Below are 16,139 nucleotides of genomic sequence, written 5' to 3'. Positions count from 1 at the left end.
GCCTAGATCTCACTACATGTATCCCCCTCTCCCTGCCTAGATCTCACTACATGTATCCCCCTCTCCCTGCCTAGATCTCACTACATGTATCCCCCTCTCCCTGCCTAGATCTCACGACATGCATCCCCCTCTCCCTGCCTAGATCGCACTACATGTATCCCCCTCTCCCTGCCTAGATCGCACTACATGTATCCCCCTCTCCCTGCCTAGATCTCACTACATGTATCCCCCTCTCCCTGCCTAGCTCTCTCTGCATGTATTCCCCTCTCCCTGCATGTATCCCCTGTCTCTCCCTAGATCTCACTGCATGTATCCCCTGTCCCTGCCTAGATCTCACTAAATGTATCCCCCTCTCCCTGCCTAGCACTCACTACATGTATCCCCTCTCCCTGCCTAGACCTCACTACATGTATCCCCCCTCTCTTTGCCTAGATCTCACTACATGTATCCCCCTCTCCCTGCCTAGATCTCACTACATGTATCCCCCTCTCCCTGCCGAGATCTCACTACATGTATCCCCCTCTCCCTGCCGAGATCTCACTACATGTATCCCCCTCTCCCTGCCGAGATCTCACTACATGTATCCCCCTCTCCCTGCCTAGCTCTCACTACATGTATCCCCTCTCCCTGCATGTATCCCCTCTCCCTGCCTAGCTCTCACTGCATGTATCCCCTGTCCCTGCCTAGCTCTCACTGCATGTATCCCCTATCCCTGCCTAGATCTCGCTAAATATATCCCCTGTTCCTGCCTAGCTCTCTCTGCATGTATCCCCTGTCCCTGCCTAGATCTCACTAAATATATCCCCTCTCCCAGCCTAGATCTCACTAAATGTATCCCCTCTCCCTGCCTAGCTCTCTCTGCATGTATCCCCCTGTCCCTGCCTAGCTCTCTCTGCATGTATCACACTCTTCCTGCCTAGCTCTCTCTGCATGTATCCCCCTGTCCCTGCTTAGCTCTCTCTGCATGTATCCACTCTCCCTGCATGTATCCCCCATCCCTGCCTATCTCTCTCTGCATGTATCCCCCGTTCGCTGCCTAGCTCTCACTGCATGTATCCCCTGTCCCTGCCTAGCTCTCTCTGCATGTATCCCCCTGTCCCTGCCTAGCTCTCACTGCATGTATCCCCCTGTCCCTGCCTAGCTCTCGCTGCATGTATCCCCCTGTCCCTGCCTAGCTCTCATTGCATGTATCCCCTCTCCCTGCATGTATCCCCCTGTCCCTGCCTAGCTCTCTCTGCATGTATCCCACTATTCCTGCCTAGCTCTCTCTGCATGTATCCCCCTGTCCCTGCCTAGCTCTCTCTGCATGTATCCCCCTGTCCCTGCATTTATCCCCTCTCCCTGCATGTATCCCCCTCTCCCTGCCTAGCTCTCACTGCATGTATCCCCTGTCCCTGCCTTGCTCTCTCTGCATGTATCCCCTGTCTAGCTCTCTCTGCATGCATCCGTCCCTGCCTAGCTCTCTCTGCATGCATCTCCTCTCCCTGCCTAGCTCTCTCTGCATGTATCCCCTGTCCCTGCCTAGCTCTCTCTGCATGTATCCCCCTTTCCCTGCCTAGCTCTCACTGCATGTATCCCCTCTCCCTGCATGTATCCCCCTCTCCCTGCCTAGCTCTCTCTGCATTTATCCCCTCTCCCTGCCTAGCTTTCTCTGCATGTATCCCCTCTCCCTGCCTAGCACTCCCTGCACGTATCCCCCTCTCCCTGCCTAGCTCTCTCTGCATGTATCCCCCTGTCCCTGCCTAGCTCTCTCTGCATGCCTAGCTCTCCCTGCTTAGCTCTCTCTGCATGTATCCCCTCTCTCTGCATGTATCCCCCTGTCCTGGCCTAGCTCTCTCTGCATGTATCCCCGTCCCTGCCTAGCTCTCTCTGCATGTATCCCCTCTCCCTGCATGTATCCCCCTGTCCGGGCCTAGCTCTCTCTGCATGTATCCCCCGTTTGCTGCATGTATCCCCCTCTCCCTGCCTAGCTCTCACTGCATGTATCCCCTGTCCCTGCCTAGCTCTCTCTGCATGTATCCCCTCATCCTGCATGTGTCCCCATGTCCCTGCCTAGCTCTCACTGCATGTATCTCCCTGTCCCTGCCTAGCTCTCACTGCATGTATCTCCCTGTCCCTGCCTAGCTCTCTCTGCATGTATCCCCTGTCCCTGCCTAGCTCTCTCTGCATGTATCCCCTGTCCCTGCCTAGCTCTCTCTGCATGTATCCCCTGTCCCTGCATGTATCCCCTCTCCCTACCTAGCTCTCTCTGCATGTATCCCCTCTCCCTGCCTAGCTCTCTCTGCATGTATCCCCTGTCCCTGCCTAGCTCTCTCTGCATGTATCCCCTGTCCCTGCCTAGCTCTCTCTGCATGTATCCCCTGTCCCTGCCTAGCTCTCTCTGCATGTATCCCCTGTCCCTGCCTAGCTCTCTCTGCATGTATCCCCTGTCCCTGCCTAGCTCTCTCTGCATGTATCCCCTGTCCCTGCCTAGCTCTCTCTGCATGTATCCCCTGTCCCTGCCTAGCTCTCTCTGCATGTATCCCCTGTCCCTGCCTAGCTCTCTCTGCATGTATCCCCTGTCCCTGCCTAGCTCTCTCTGCATGTATCCCCTGTCCCTGCCTAGCTCTCTCTGCATGTATCCCCTGTCCCTGCCTAGCTCTCTCTGCATGTATCCCCTGTCCCTGCCTAGCTTTCTCTGCATGTATCCCCTGTCCCTGCCTATCTCTCTCTGCATGTATCCCCCGTTCGCTGCCTAGCTCTCACTGCATGTATCCCCTGTCCCTGCCTAGCTCTCTCTGCATGTATCCCCTCTCCCTGCATGTATCCCCCTGTCCCTGCCTAGCTCTCACTGCATGTATCCCCCTGTCCCTGCCTAGCTCTCGCTGCATGTATCCCCCGTTCGCTGCCTAGCTCTCACTGCATGTATCCCCTCTCCCTGCATGTATCCCCCTGTCCCTGCCTAGCTCTCTGCATGTATCCCACTATTCCTGCCTAGCTCTCTTTGCATGTATCCCCCTGTCCCTGCATTTATCCCCTCTCCCTGCATGTATCCCCCTGTCCCTGCCTAGCTCTCTCTGCATGTATCCCCCTGTCCCTGCATTTATCCCCTCTCCCTGCATGTATCCCCCTCTCCCTGCCTAGCTCTCACTGCATGTATCCCCTGTCCCTGCCTTGCTCTCTCTGCATGCATCCGTCCCTGCCTAGCTCTCTCTGCATGCATCTCCTCTCCCTGCCTAGCTCTCTCTGCATGTATCCCCTGTCCCTGCCTAGCTCTCTCTGCATGTATCCCCCTTTCCCTGCCTAGCTCTCACTGCATGTATCCCCTCTCCCTGCCTAGCTTTCTCTGCATGTATCCCCCTCTCCCTGCCTAGCTCTCTCTGCATTTATCCCCTCTCCCTGCCTAGCTTTCTCTGCATGTATCCCCTCTCCCTGCCTAGCACTCCCTGCATGTATCCCCCTCTCCCTGCCTAGCTCTCTCTGCATGTATCCCCCTGTCCCTGCCTAGCTCTCTCTGCATGCCTAGCTCTCTCTGCATGCACCCCCCTCTCCCTGCTTAGCTCTCTCTGCATGTATCCCCTCTCTCTGCATGTATCCCCCTGTCCTGGCCTAGCTCTCTCTGCATGTATCCCCCTGTCCCTGCCTAGCTCTCTCTGCATGTATCCCCTCTCCCTGCATGTATCCCCCTGTCCGGGCCTAGCTCTCTCTGCATGTATCCCCCTCTCCCTGCATGTATCCCCTGTCCCTGCCTAGCTCTCACTGCATGTATCCCCTCATCCTGCATGTGTCCCCATGTCCCTGCCTAGCTCTCACTGCATGTATCTCCTCTCCCTGCATGTATCCCCCTGTCCCTGCCTAGCTCTCTCTGCAAGTATCCCCTGTCCCTGCCTAGCTCTCTCTGCATGTATCCCCTGTCCCTGCCTAGCTCTCTCTGCATGTATCCCCTGTCCCTGCCTAGCTCTCTCTGCATGTATCCCCTGTCCCTGCCTAGCTCTCTCTGCATGTATCCCCTGTCCCTGCCTAGCTCTCTCTGCATGTATCCCCTGTCCCTGCCTAGCTCTCTCTGCATGTATCCCCTGTCCCTGCCTAGCTCTCTCTGCACGTATCCCCTGTCCCTGCCTAGCTCTCTCTGCACGTATCCCCTGTCCCTGCCTAGCTCTCTCTGCACGTATCCCCTGTCCCTGCCTAGCTCTCTCTGCATGTATCCCCTGTCCCTGCCTAGCTCTCTCTGCATGTATCCCCTGTCCCTGCATGTATCCCCTGTCCCTGCCTAGCTCTCTCTGCATGTATCCCCTGTCCCTGCCTAGCTCTCTCTGCATGTATCCCCTGTCCCTGCCTAGCTCTCTCTGCATGTATCCCCTGTCCCTGCCTAGCTCTCTCTGCATGTATCCCCTGTCCCTGCCTAGCTCTCTCTGCATGTATCCCCTGTCCCTGCCTAGCTCTCTCTGCATGTATCCCCTGTCCCTGCCTAGCTCTCTCTGCATGTATCCCCTGTCCCTGCCTAGCTCTCTCTGCATGTATCCCCTGTCCCTGCCTAGCTCTCTCTGCATGTATCCCCTGTCCCTGCATGTATCCCCTCTCCCTGCATGTATCCCCTCTCCCTACCTACCTCTCTCTGCATGTATCCCCTCTCCCTGTCTAGCTCTCTCTGCATGTATCCCCTTCTCCCTGCCTAGCTCTCTCTGCATGTATCCCCCTCTCCCTGCCTAGCTCTCTCTGCATGTATCCCCATCTCCCTGTCTAGCTCTCTCTGCATGTATCCCCCTCTCCCTGCCTAGCTCTCTCTGCATGTATCCCCCTCTCCCTGCCTAGCTCTCTGCTTGTATCCCCCTCTCCCTGCCTAGCTCTCTCTGCTTGTATCCCCCTCTCCCTGTCTAGCTCTCTCTGCATGCATCAGTCCCTGCCTAGCTCTCTCTGCATGCATCTCCTCTCCCTGCCTAGCTCTCTTTGCATGTATCCCCTGTCCCTGCCTAGCTCTCTCTGCATGTATCCCCCTTTCCCTGCCTAGCTCTCACTGCATATATCCCCTCTCCCTGCCTAGCTTTCTCTGCATGTAACCCCCTCTCCCTGCCTAGCTCTCTCTGCATTTATCCCCTCTCCCTGCCTAGCTTTCTTTGCATGTATCCCCTCTCCCTGCATGTATCCCCCTCTCCCTGCCTAGCTCTCTCTGCATGTATCCCCTTGTCCCTGCCTAGCTTTCTCTGCATGCCTATCTCTCTCTGCATGCACCTCCCTCTCCCTGCTTAGCTCTCTCTGCATGTATCCCCTCTCTCTGCATGTGTCCCCTCTCCCTGCATGTATCCCCCTGTCCCTGCCTAGCTCTCTCTGCATGTATCCCCCTGTCCCTGCCTAGCTCTCTGCATGTATCCCCCTGTCCCTGCCTAGCTCTCTCTGCATGTATCCCCCTGTCCCTGCCTAGCTCTCTCTGCATGTATCCCCCTGTCCCTGCCTAGCTCTCTCTGCATGTATCCCCCTGTCCCTGCCTAGCTCTCTCTGCATGTATCCCCCTGTCCCTGCCTAGCTCTCTCTGCATGTATCCCCCATTCGCTGCCTAGTTCTCACTGCATGTATCCCCTGTCCCTGCCTAGCTCTCTCTGCATGTATCCCCTCATCACTGCATGTATCTCCTCTCCCTGCATGTATCCCCTAGCTCTCTCTTCATGCACCTCCCTCTCCCTGCTTAGCTCTCTCTGCATGTATCCCCTCTCCCTGCATGTATCCCCCTGTCCCTGCCTAGCTCTCTCTGCATGTATCCCCCTGTCCCTGCCTAGCTCTCTCTGCATGTATCCCCCTGTCCCTGCCTAGCTCTCTCTGCATGTATCCCCCTGTCCCTGCCTAGCTCTCTCTGCATGTATCCCCCTGTCCCTGCCTAGCTCTCTCTGCATGTATCCCCTGTCCCTGCCTAGCTCTCTCTGCATATATCCCCTGTCCCTGCCTAGCTCTCTGCATGTATCCCCTGTCCCTGCCTAGCTCTCTCTGCATGTATCCCCTGTCCCTGCCTAGCTCTCTCTGCATGTATCCCCTGTCCCTGCCTAGCTCTCTCTGCATGTATCCCCTGTCCCTGCATGTATCCCCTCTCCCTACCTAGCTCTCTCTGCATGTATCCCCTCTCCCTACCTAGCTCTCTCTGCATGTATCCCCTCTCCCTGCCTAGCTCTCTCTGCATGTAACCCCTTCTCCCTGCCTAGCTCTCTCTGCATGTAACCCCTTCTCCCTGCCTAGCTCTCTCTGCATGTATCCCCTCTCCCTGCCTAGCTCTCTCTTCATGTATCCCCCTCTCCCTGCCTAGCTCTCTCTGCATGTATCCCCCTCTCCCTGCCTAGCTCTCTCTGCATGTATCCCCCTCTCCTTGCCTAGCTCTCTCTGCATGTATCCCCCTCTCCTTGCCTAGCTCTCTCTGCATGTATCCCCCTCTCCTTGCCTAGCTCTCTCTGCATGTATCCCCCTCTCCCTGCCTAGCTCTCTGCATGTATCCCCCTCTCCCTGCCTAGCTCTCTCTGCATGTATCCCCCTCTCCCTGCCTAGCTCTCTGCATGTATCCCCCTCTCCCTGCCTAGCTCTCTCTGCATGTATCCCCCTCTCCCTGCCGAGCTCTCTGCATGTATCCCCCTCTCCCTGCCGGGCTCTCTCTGCATGTATCCCCCTCTCCCTGCCTAGCTCTCTCTGCATGTATCCCCCTCTCCCTGCCGGGCTCTCTCTGCATGTATCCCCCTCTCCCTGCCTAGCTCTCTCTGCATGTATCCCCCTCTCCCTGCATGTATCCCCCTCTCCCTGCCTAGCTATCTCTGCATGTATCCCCCTCTCCCTGCCTAGCTCTCCCTGCATGTATCCCCCTCTCCCTGCCTAGCTCTCCCTGCATGTATCCCCCTCTCCCTGCCTAGCTCTCCCTGCATGTATCCCCATCCCCTGCCTAGCTCTCTCTGCATGTACCCTCGTCCCTGCCTAGCTCTCTCTGCATGTATCCCCCTCTCCCTGCATGTATCCCCCTCTCCCTGCATGTATCCCCCTCTCCCTGCATGTATCCCCCTCTCCCTGCATGTATCCCCCGTTCGCTGCCTAGCTCTCACTGCATGTATCCCCTGTACCTGCCTAGCTCTCTCTGCATTTATCCCCTCTCCCTGCATGTATCCCCCTGTCACTGCCTAGCTCTCTCTGCATGTATCCCCTCTCCCTGCATGTATCCCCCTGTCCCTGCCTAGCTCTCACTGCATGTATCCCCTCTCCCTGCATGTATCCCCCTGTCACTGCCTAGCTCTCTCTGCATGTATCCCCCTGTCCCTGCCTAGCTCTCACTGCATGTATCTCCTCTCCCTGCATGTATCCCCCTGTCCCTGCCTAGCTCTCTCTGCGTGTATCCAATCTCCCTGCCTAGCTCCCTCTGCATGTATCCCCTCTCCCTGCCTAGCTCTCTCTGCATGTATCCCCCTCTCCCTGCCTAGCTCTCTCTGCATGTATCCCCCTCTCCCTGCCTAGCTCTCTCTGCATGTATCCCCCTCTCCCTGCCTAGCTCTCTCTGCATGTATCCCCCTCTCCCTGCCTAGCTCTCTCTGCATGTATCCCCCTCTACCTGCCTAGCTCTCTCTGTATGTATCCCCCTCTCCCTGCCTAGCTCTCTCTGCATGCCTAGCTCTCTATGCATGTACCCCCCCCCCTGCCCCTGCCTAGCTCTCTCGGCATGTATCCCCTCTCCCTGCATGTATCCCACTCTCCATGCCTACCTCTCTCTGCATGTATCCCCTCTCCCTGTCTAGCTCTCTCTGCATGTATCCCCTTCTCCCTGCCTAGCTCTCTCTGCATGTATCCCCCTCTCCCTGCCTAGCTCTCTCTGCATGTATCCCCATCTCCCTGTCTAGCTCTCTCTGCATGTATCCCCCTCTCCCTGCCTAGCTCTCTCTGCATGTATCCCCCTCTCCCTGCCTAGCTCTCTGCTTGTATCCCCCTCTCCCTGCCTAGCTCTCTCTGCTTGTATCCCCCTCTCCCTGTCTAGCTCTCTCTGCATGCATCAGTCCCTGCCTAGCTCTCTCTGCATGCATCTCCTCTCCCTGCCTAGCTCTCTTTGCATGTATCCCCTGTCCCTGCCTAGCTCTCTCTGCATGTATCCCCCTTTCCCTGCCTAGCTCTCACTGCATATATCCCCTCTCCCTGCCTAGCTTTCTCTGCATGTAACCCCCTCTCCCTGCCTAGCTCTCTCTGCATTTATCCCCTCTCCCTGCCTAGCTTTCTTTGCATGTATCCCCTCTCCCTGCCGAGCTCTCCCTGCATGTATCCCCCTCTCCCTGCCTAGCTCTCTCTGCATGTATCCCCTTGTCCCTGCCTAGCTTTCTCTGCATGCCTATCTCTCTCTGCATGCACCTCCCTCTCCCTGCTTAGCTCTCTCTGCATGTATCCCCTCTCTCTGCATGTGTCCCCTCTCCCTGCATGTATCCCCCTGTCCCTGCCTAGCTCTCTCTGCATGTATCCCCCTGTCCCTGCCTAGCTCTCTGCATGTATCCCCCTGTCCCTGCCTAGCTCTCTCTGCATGTATCCCCCTGTCCCTGCCTAGCTCTCTCTGCATGTATCCCCCTGTCCCTGCCTAGCTCTCTCTGCATGTATCCCCCTGTCCCTGCCTAGCTCTCTCTGCATGTATCCCCCTGTCCCTGCCTAGCTCTCTCTGCATGTATCCCCCATTCGCTGCCTAGTTCTCACTGCATGTATCCCCTGTCCCTGCCTAGCTCTCTCTGCATGTATCCCCTCATCACTGCATGTATCTCCTCTCCCTGCATGTATCCCCTAGCTCTCTCTTCATGCACCTCCCTCTCCCTGCTTAGCTCTCTCTGCATGTATCCCCTCTCCCTGCATGTATCCCCCTGTCCCTGCCTAGCTCTCTCTGCATGTATCCCCCTGTCCCTGCCTAGCTCTCTCTGCATGTATCCCCCTGTCCCTGCCTAGCTCTCTCTGCATGTATCCCCCTCTCCCTGCCTAGCTCTCTCTGCATGTATCCCCCTGTCCCTGCCTAGCTCTCTCTGCATGTATCCCCCTGTCCCTGCCTAGCTCTCTCTGCATGTATCCCCTGTCCCTGCCTAGCTCTCTCTGCATATATCCCCTGTCCCTGCCTAGCTCTCTGCATGTATCCCCTGTCCCTGCCTAGCTCTCTCTGCATGTATCCCCTGTCCCTGCCTAGCTCTCTCTGCATGTATCCCCTGTCCCTGCCTAGCTCTCTCTGCATGTATCCCCTGTCCCTGCATGTATCCCCTCTCCCTACCTAGCTCTCTCTGCATGTATCCCCTCTCCCTACCTAGCTCTCTCTGCATGTATCCCCTCTCCCTGCCTAGCTCTCTCTGCATGTAACCCCTTCTCCCTGCCTAGCTCTCTCTGCATGTAACCCCTTCTCCCTGCCTAGCTCTCTCTGCATGTATCCCCTCTCCCTGCCTAGCTCTCTCTTCATGTATCCCCCTCTCCCTGCCTAGCTCTCTCTGCATGTATCCCCCTCTCCCTGCCTAGCTCTCTCTGCATGTATCCCCCTCTCCTTGCCTAGCTCTCTCTGCATGTATCCCCCTCTCCTTGCCTAGCTCTCTCTGCATGTATCCCCCTCTCCTTGCCTAGCTCTCTCTGCATGTATCCCCCTCTCCTTGCCTAGCTCTCTCTGCATGTATCCCCCTCTCCCTGCCTAGCTCTCTCTGCATGTATCCCCCTCTCCCTGCCTAGCTCTCTGCATGTATCCCCCTCTCCCTGCCTAGCTCTCTCTGCATGTATCCCCCTCTCCCTGCCGGGCTCTCTCTGCATGTATCCCCCTCTCCCTGCCGGGCTCTCTCTGCATGTATCCCCCTCTCCCTGCCTAGCTCTCTCTGCATGTATCCCCCTCTCCCTGCCGGGCTCTCTCTGCATGTATCCCCCTCTCCCTGCCTAGCTCTCTCTGCATGTATCCCCCTCTCCCTGCCGGGCTCTCTCTGCATGTATCCCCCTCTCCCTGCCTAGCTCTCTCTGCATGTATCCCCCTCTCCCTGCCGGGCTCTCTCTGCATGTATCCCCCTCTCCCTGCCTAGCTCTCTCTGCATGTATCCCCCTCTCCCTGCATGTATCCCCCTCTCCCTGCCTAGCTCTCTCTGCATGTATCCCCCTCTCCCTGCCTAGCTCTCCCTGCATGTATCCCCCTCTCCCTGCCTAGCTCTCCCTGCATGTATCCCCCTCTCCCTGCCTAGCTCTCCCTGCATGTATCCCCATCCCCTGCCTAGCTCTCTCTGCATGTACCCTCGTCCCTGCCTAGCTCTCTCTGCATGTATCCCCCTCTCCCTGCATGTATCCCCCTCTCCCTGCATGTATCCCCCTCTCCCTGCATGTATCCCCCTCTCCCTGCATGTATCCCCCTCTCCCTGCATGTATCCCCCGTTCGCTGCCTAGCTCTCACTGCATGTATCCCCTGTACCTGCCTAGCTCTCTCTGCATTTATCCCCTCTCCCTGCATGTATCCCCCTGTCACTGCCTAGCTCTCTCTGCATGTATCCCCTCTCCCTGCATGTATCCCCCTGTCCCTGCCTAGCTCTCACTGCATGTATCCCCTCTCCCTGCATGTATCCCCCTGTCACTGCCTAGCTCTCTCTGCATGTATCCCCCTGTCCCTGCCTAGCTCTCACTGCATGTATCTCCTCTCCCTGCATGTATCCCCCTGTCCCTGCCTAGCTCTCTCTGCGTGTATCCAATCTCCCTGCCTAGCTCCCTCTGCATGTATCCCCTCTCCCTGCCTAGCTCTCTCTGCATGTATCCCCCTCTCCCTGCCTAGCTCTCTCTGCATGTATCCCCCTCTCCCTGCATGTATCCCCCTCTCCCTGCCTAGCTCTCTCTGCATGTATCCCCCTCTCCCTGCCTAGCTCTCTCTGCATGTATCCCCCTCTACCTGCCTAGCTCTCTCTGCATGTATCCCCCTCTCCCTGCCTAGCTCTCTCTGCATGCCTAGCTCTCTATGCATGTACCCCCCCCCCTGCCCCTGCCTAGCTCTCTCGGCATGTATCCCCTCTCCCTGCATGTATCCCACTCTCCATGCCTAGCTCTCTCTGCATGTATCCCCCTCTCCCCGCCTAGCTCTCTCTGCATGTATCCCCCTCTCCCCGCCTAGCTCTCTCTGCATGTATCCCCCTCTCCCCGCCTAGCTCTCTCTGCATGTATCCCCACTCCCTGCCTAGCTCTCCCTGCATGTATCCCCACTCCCTGCCTAGCTCTCCCTGCATGTATCCCCACTCCCTGCCTAGCTCTCCCTGCATGTTTCCACCTCTCCCTGCATGTACCCCCTCTCCCTACCTAGCTCTCACTCTATGTATCCTTTACAGACTCTATATCCCTCTCTTGAACAGACTCTCTCTTGAACAGACTCTCTCTACCCCTCTCTTGTACAGAATCTCTCTCTCTCTATCCCTCTCTTGTACAGAATCTCACTTTCTCTCTATCCCTCTCTTGTACAGAATCTCTCTCTCTATCCCTCTCTTGTACAGAATCTCTCTTGAACAGACTCTCTCTACCCCTCTCTTGTACAGAATCTCTCTCTCTATCCCTCTCTTGTACAGAATCTCTCTCTCTCTATCCCTCTCTTGTACAGAATCTCTCTCTCTCTCTATCCCTCTCTTGTACAGAATCTCTCTCTCTCTCTATCCCTCTCTTGTACAGAATCTCTCTCTATCCCTCTCTTGTACAGAATCTCTCTCTCTATCCCTCTCTTGTACAGAATCTCTCTCTCTACCCCTCTCTTGTGCAGAATCTCTCTCTCTACCCCTCTCTTGTGCAGAATCTCTCTCTCTACCCCTCTCTTGTGCAGAATCTCTCTCTCTACCCCTCTCTTGTGCAGAATCTCTCTCTCTACCCCTCTCTTGTGCAGAATCTCTCTCTCTACCCCTCTCTTGTGCAGACTCTCTCTCTCTCTACCCCTCTCTTGTGCAGACTCTCTCTCTCTCTACCCCTCTCTTGTGCAGACTCTCTCTCTCTCTACCCCTCTCTGGTACAGACTCTCTCTCTCTCTACCCCTCTCTGGTACAGACTCTCTCTCTCTCTACCCCTCTCTGGTACAGACTCTCTCTCTCTACCCCTCTCTGGTACAGACTCTCTCTCTCTACCCCTCTCTGGTACAGACTCTCTCTCTCTACCCCTCTCTGGTACAGACTCTCTCTCTCTACCCCTCTCTGGTACAGACTCTCTCTCTCTACCCCTCTCTGGTACAGACTCTCTCTCTCTACCCCTCTCTGGTACAGACTCTCTCTCTCTACCCCTCTCTGGTACAGACTCTCTCTCTCTACCCCTCTCTGGTACAGACTCTCTCTCTCTACCCCTCTCTGGTACAGACTCTCTCTCTCTACCCCTCTCTGGTACAGACTCTCTCTCTCTACCCCTCTCTGGTACAGACTCTCTCTCTCTACCCCTCTCTGGTACAGACTCTCTCTCTCTACCCCTCTCTGGTACAGACTCTCTCTCTCTACCCCTCTCTGGTACAGACTCTCTCTCTCTACCCCTCTCTGGTACAGACTCTCTCTCTCTACCCCTCTCTGGTACAGACTCTCTCTCTCTACCCCTCTCTGGTACAGACTCTCTCTCTCTACCCCTCTCTGGTACAGACTCTCTCTCTCTACCCCTCTCTGGTACAGACTCTCTCTCTCTACCCCTCTCTGGTACAGACTCTCTCTCTCTACCCCTCTCTGGTACAGACTCTCTCTCTCTACCCCTCTCTGGTACAGACTCTCTCTCTCTACCCCTCTCTGGTACAGACTCTCTCTCTCTACCCCTCTCTGGTACAGACTCTCTCTCTCTACCCCTCTCTGGTACAGACTCTCTCTCTCTACCCCTCTCTGGTACAGACTCTCTCTCTCTACCCCTCTCTGGTACAGACTCTCTCTCTCTACCCCTCTCTGGTACAGACTCTCTCTCTCTACCCCTCTCTGGTACAGACTCTCTCTCTCTACCCCTCTCTGGTACAGACTCTCTCTCTCTACCCCTCTCTGGTACAGACTCTCTCTCTCTACCCCTCTCTGGTACAGACTCTCTCTCTCTACCCCTCTCTGGTACAGACTCTCTCTCTCTACCCCTCTCTGGTACAGACTCTCTCTCTCTACCCCTCTCTGGTACAGACTCTCTCTCTCTACCCCTCTCTGGTACAGACTCTCTCTCTCTACCCCTCTCTGGTACAGACTCTCTCTCTCTACCCCTCTCTGGTACAGACTCTCTCTCTCTACCCCTCTCTGGTACAGACTCTCTCTCTCTACCCCTCTCTGGTACAGACTCTCTCTCTCTACCCCTCTCTGGTACAGACTCTCTCTCTCTACCCCTCTCTGGTACAGACTCTCTCTCTCTACCCCTCTCTGGTACAGACTCTCTCTCTCTCTACCCCTCTCTGGTACAGACTCTCTCTCTCTACCCCTCTCTGGTACAGACTCTCTCTCTCTACCCCTCTCTGGTACAGACTCTCTCTCTCTACCCCTCTCTGGTACAGACTCTCTCTCTCTACCCCTCTCTGGTACAGACTCTCTCTCTCTACCCCTCTCTTGTACAGACTCTCTCTCTCTACCCCTCTCTGGTACAGACTCTCTCTCTCTACCCCTCTCTGGTACAGACTCTCTCTCTCTACCCCTCTCTGGTACAGACTCTCTCTCTCTCTACCCCTCTCTGGTACAGACTCTCTCTCTCTCTACCCCTCTCTGGTACAGACTCTCTCTCTCTCTACCCCTCTCTGGTACAGACTCTCTCTCTCTCTACCCCTCTCTGGTACAGACTCTCTCTCTCTCTACCCCTCTCTGTTACAGACTCTCTCTCTCTCTACCCCTCTCTGGTACAGACTCTCTCTCTCTCTACCCCTCTCTGGTACAGACTCTCTCTCTCTCTACCCCTCTCTGGTACAGACTCTCTCTCTCTACCCCTCTCTGGTACAGACTCTCTCTCTCTACCCCTCTCTGGTACAGACTCTCTCTCTCTACCCCTCTCTGGTACAGACTCTCTCTCTCTACCCCTCTCTGGTACAGACTCTCTCTCTCTACCCCTCTCTGGTACAGACTCTCTCTACCCCTCTCTGGTACAGACTCTCTCTCTACCCCTCTCTGGTACAGACTCTCTCTCTCTACCCCTCTCTGGTACAGACTCTCTCTCTCTACCCCTCTCTGGTACAGACTCTCTCTCTCTACCCCTCTCTGGTACAGACTCTCTCTCTCTACCCCTCTCTGGTACAGACTCTCTCTCTCTACCCCTCTCTGGTACAGACTCTCTCTCTCTACCCCTCTCTGGTACAGACTCTCTCTCTCTACCCCTCTCTGGTACAGACTCTCTCTCTCTACCCCTCTCTGGTACAGACTCTCTCTCTCTACCCCTCTCTGGTACAGACTCTCTCTCTCTACCCCTCTCTGGTACAGACTCTCTCTCTCTACCCCTCTCTGGTACAGACTCTCTCTCTCTACCCCTCTCTGGTACAGACTCTCTCTCTCTACCCCTCTCTGGTACAGACTCTCTCTCTCTACCCCTCTCTGGTACAGACTCTCTCTCTCTACCCCTCTCTGGTACAGACTCTCTCAATCTACCCCTCTCTGGTACAGACTCTCTCTCTCTACCCCTCTCTGGTACAGACTCTCTCTCTCTACCCCTCTCTGGTACAGACTCTCTCTCTCTACCCCTCTCTGGTACAGACTCTCTCTCTCTACCCCTCTCTGGTACAGACTCTCTCTCTCTACCCCTCTCTGGTACAGACTCTCCCTCTCTACCCCTCTCTGGTACAGACTCTCTCTCTCTACCCCTCTCTTGTACAGACTCTCTCTCTACCCATCTCTTGTACAGACTCTCTCTATCCCTCTCTTGTACAGACTCTCTATAACCCGCTCAGCACTACTCTCTTCCTGTTACCACCTGTGTGTTTACCTAGTCTCTGGGTCACTCTCTATTCTACCTGCCTTGCTGCACCTGCCCTGGGTTAGTGTATACCTCCCTTCGCTGTTACCAGAGTTCCGTGCCGCTCTCATGTCGCTCTCCCCAGGACTGGCGTCCCTATGCTTCCCGTTGCTATGCAGCGGCCCAGGCCTCCCCTGGCAACCGAGCCCAAACCCGGAAGCAGAGGCACCGAACCGCAAGTCACGCCCCTAGCACAACCTCTACCTTGATTGGTGCTTTCAGAGGGACCTTCCTTAACACGCTCTCGGGGGCGGGGCCTCGTGCCTTTGTTACCTAGGAGACTGGAATGCGGTAGGTGGCTACTGTATTGCCTGTTCTTCGTGAAATAAAGTGCACCCCCAACAGCACGCGCGTTATATATTGTGCACGTGTGTGCGCGCTCACACGCTATATGTCATTACTCCAAGGTCCTAGCGGTCTGGTCTAATACCCGACAATCCGCAGCCCCTGATGTTAGTGACGGGTTTGCGGAGTGAGCGGTTAATTGTGCCAGGATCTGTGCTGCAGAGGTTAATTGGTGTTAATTTCCGTTGCCATGTGCTGCAGGGGTTAATTGTGACGTGGTCATGTGCTGCAGAGGTTAATTGGTGTTAATTTCCGTTGTCATGTGCTGCAGTGGTTAAATGTTGTGTGTTGTATTTGCGGGGTTTATTCTGCTGGAGCAGTGTACTGCACTAGCTATTTGCAGGGGGGGGGGGGGTAGGCTTCGGTGGTGATAAACTCAGTGCTGAGTTTGGGGTTAATTTTGGAGGGTGTGGTGGAGCTTCAAGGATTAATTGCAGACTTGCAGTGGTTGATATATAATATGCCCCTGTCAGTTATATGCACACATTAAACCCCATATCCGACCACAGTCCCTGCAGCCCCTGTCAGTTATACCCCCACATCATACATCTGCAGCCCCAGTCAGTTATACCCCCACATCAGATCTCTGCAGCCCCTGTCAGTTATATGCACACATTAGACCCCATATCCGACCACAGTCCCTGCAGTCCCTGTCAGTTATACCCCCACATCAGACCTCTGCAGCCCCTGTCAGTTATATGCACACATCAGACCTCTGCAGCCCCTGTCAGTTATACGCACACATCAGATCTCTGCAGCCCCTGTCGGTTATATGCACACATCAGACCTATGCAGCCCCTGTCAGTTATATGCACACATCAGACCTCTGCAGCCCCTGTCAGTTATACCCCCACATCAGACCTCTGCAGCCCTTGTCAGTTTTATGCACACATCAGACCTCTGCAGCCCCTGTCAGTTATACCCCCACATCA

The 16,139-nt window shown here is 55.8% G+C and overlaps 1 protein-coding gene across 3 annotated transcripts in view; it reads right to left on the bottom strand.

Annotated features, from left to right (window-relative positions):
• Positions 1-15,048, bottom strand: part of DNAL4 (dynein axonemal light chain 4) — a 32,132-nt gene extending 17,084 nt beyond the window's left edge. The window contains exon 1 of one of the 3 annotated variants that reach the window (XM_053721306.1): positions 14,912-15,048. The gene's annotated coding sequence lies outside the window, so the exon portion shown is untranslated. Of the gene's footprint in view, positions 1-14,895 lie in introns of all 3 variants that reach the window. The other 2 variants (XM_053721305.1, XM_053721307.1) reach the window with 2 other exon arrangements.
• Between the last annotated feature and the right edge of the window lie 1,091 nt (positions 15,049-16,139).

Source organism: Bombina bombina, chromosome 7, assembly GCF_027579735.1.
Source record: "Bombina bombina isolate aBomBom1 chromosome 7, aBomBom1.pri, whole genome shotgun sequence".
Classification (NCBI taxonomy): domain Eukaryota; kingdom Metazoa; phylum Chordata; class Amphibia; order Anura; family Bombinatoridae; genus Bombina; species Bombina bombina.
Note: the sequence above shows the minus strand (reverse complement) of the source record. Positions and strands in the feature narration are given on the sequence as shown.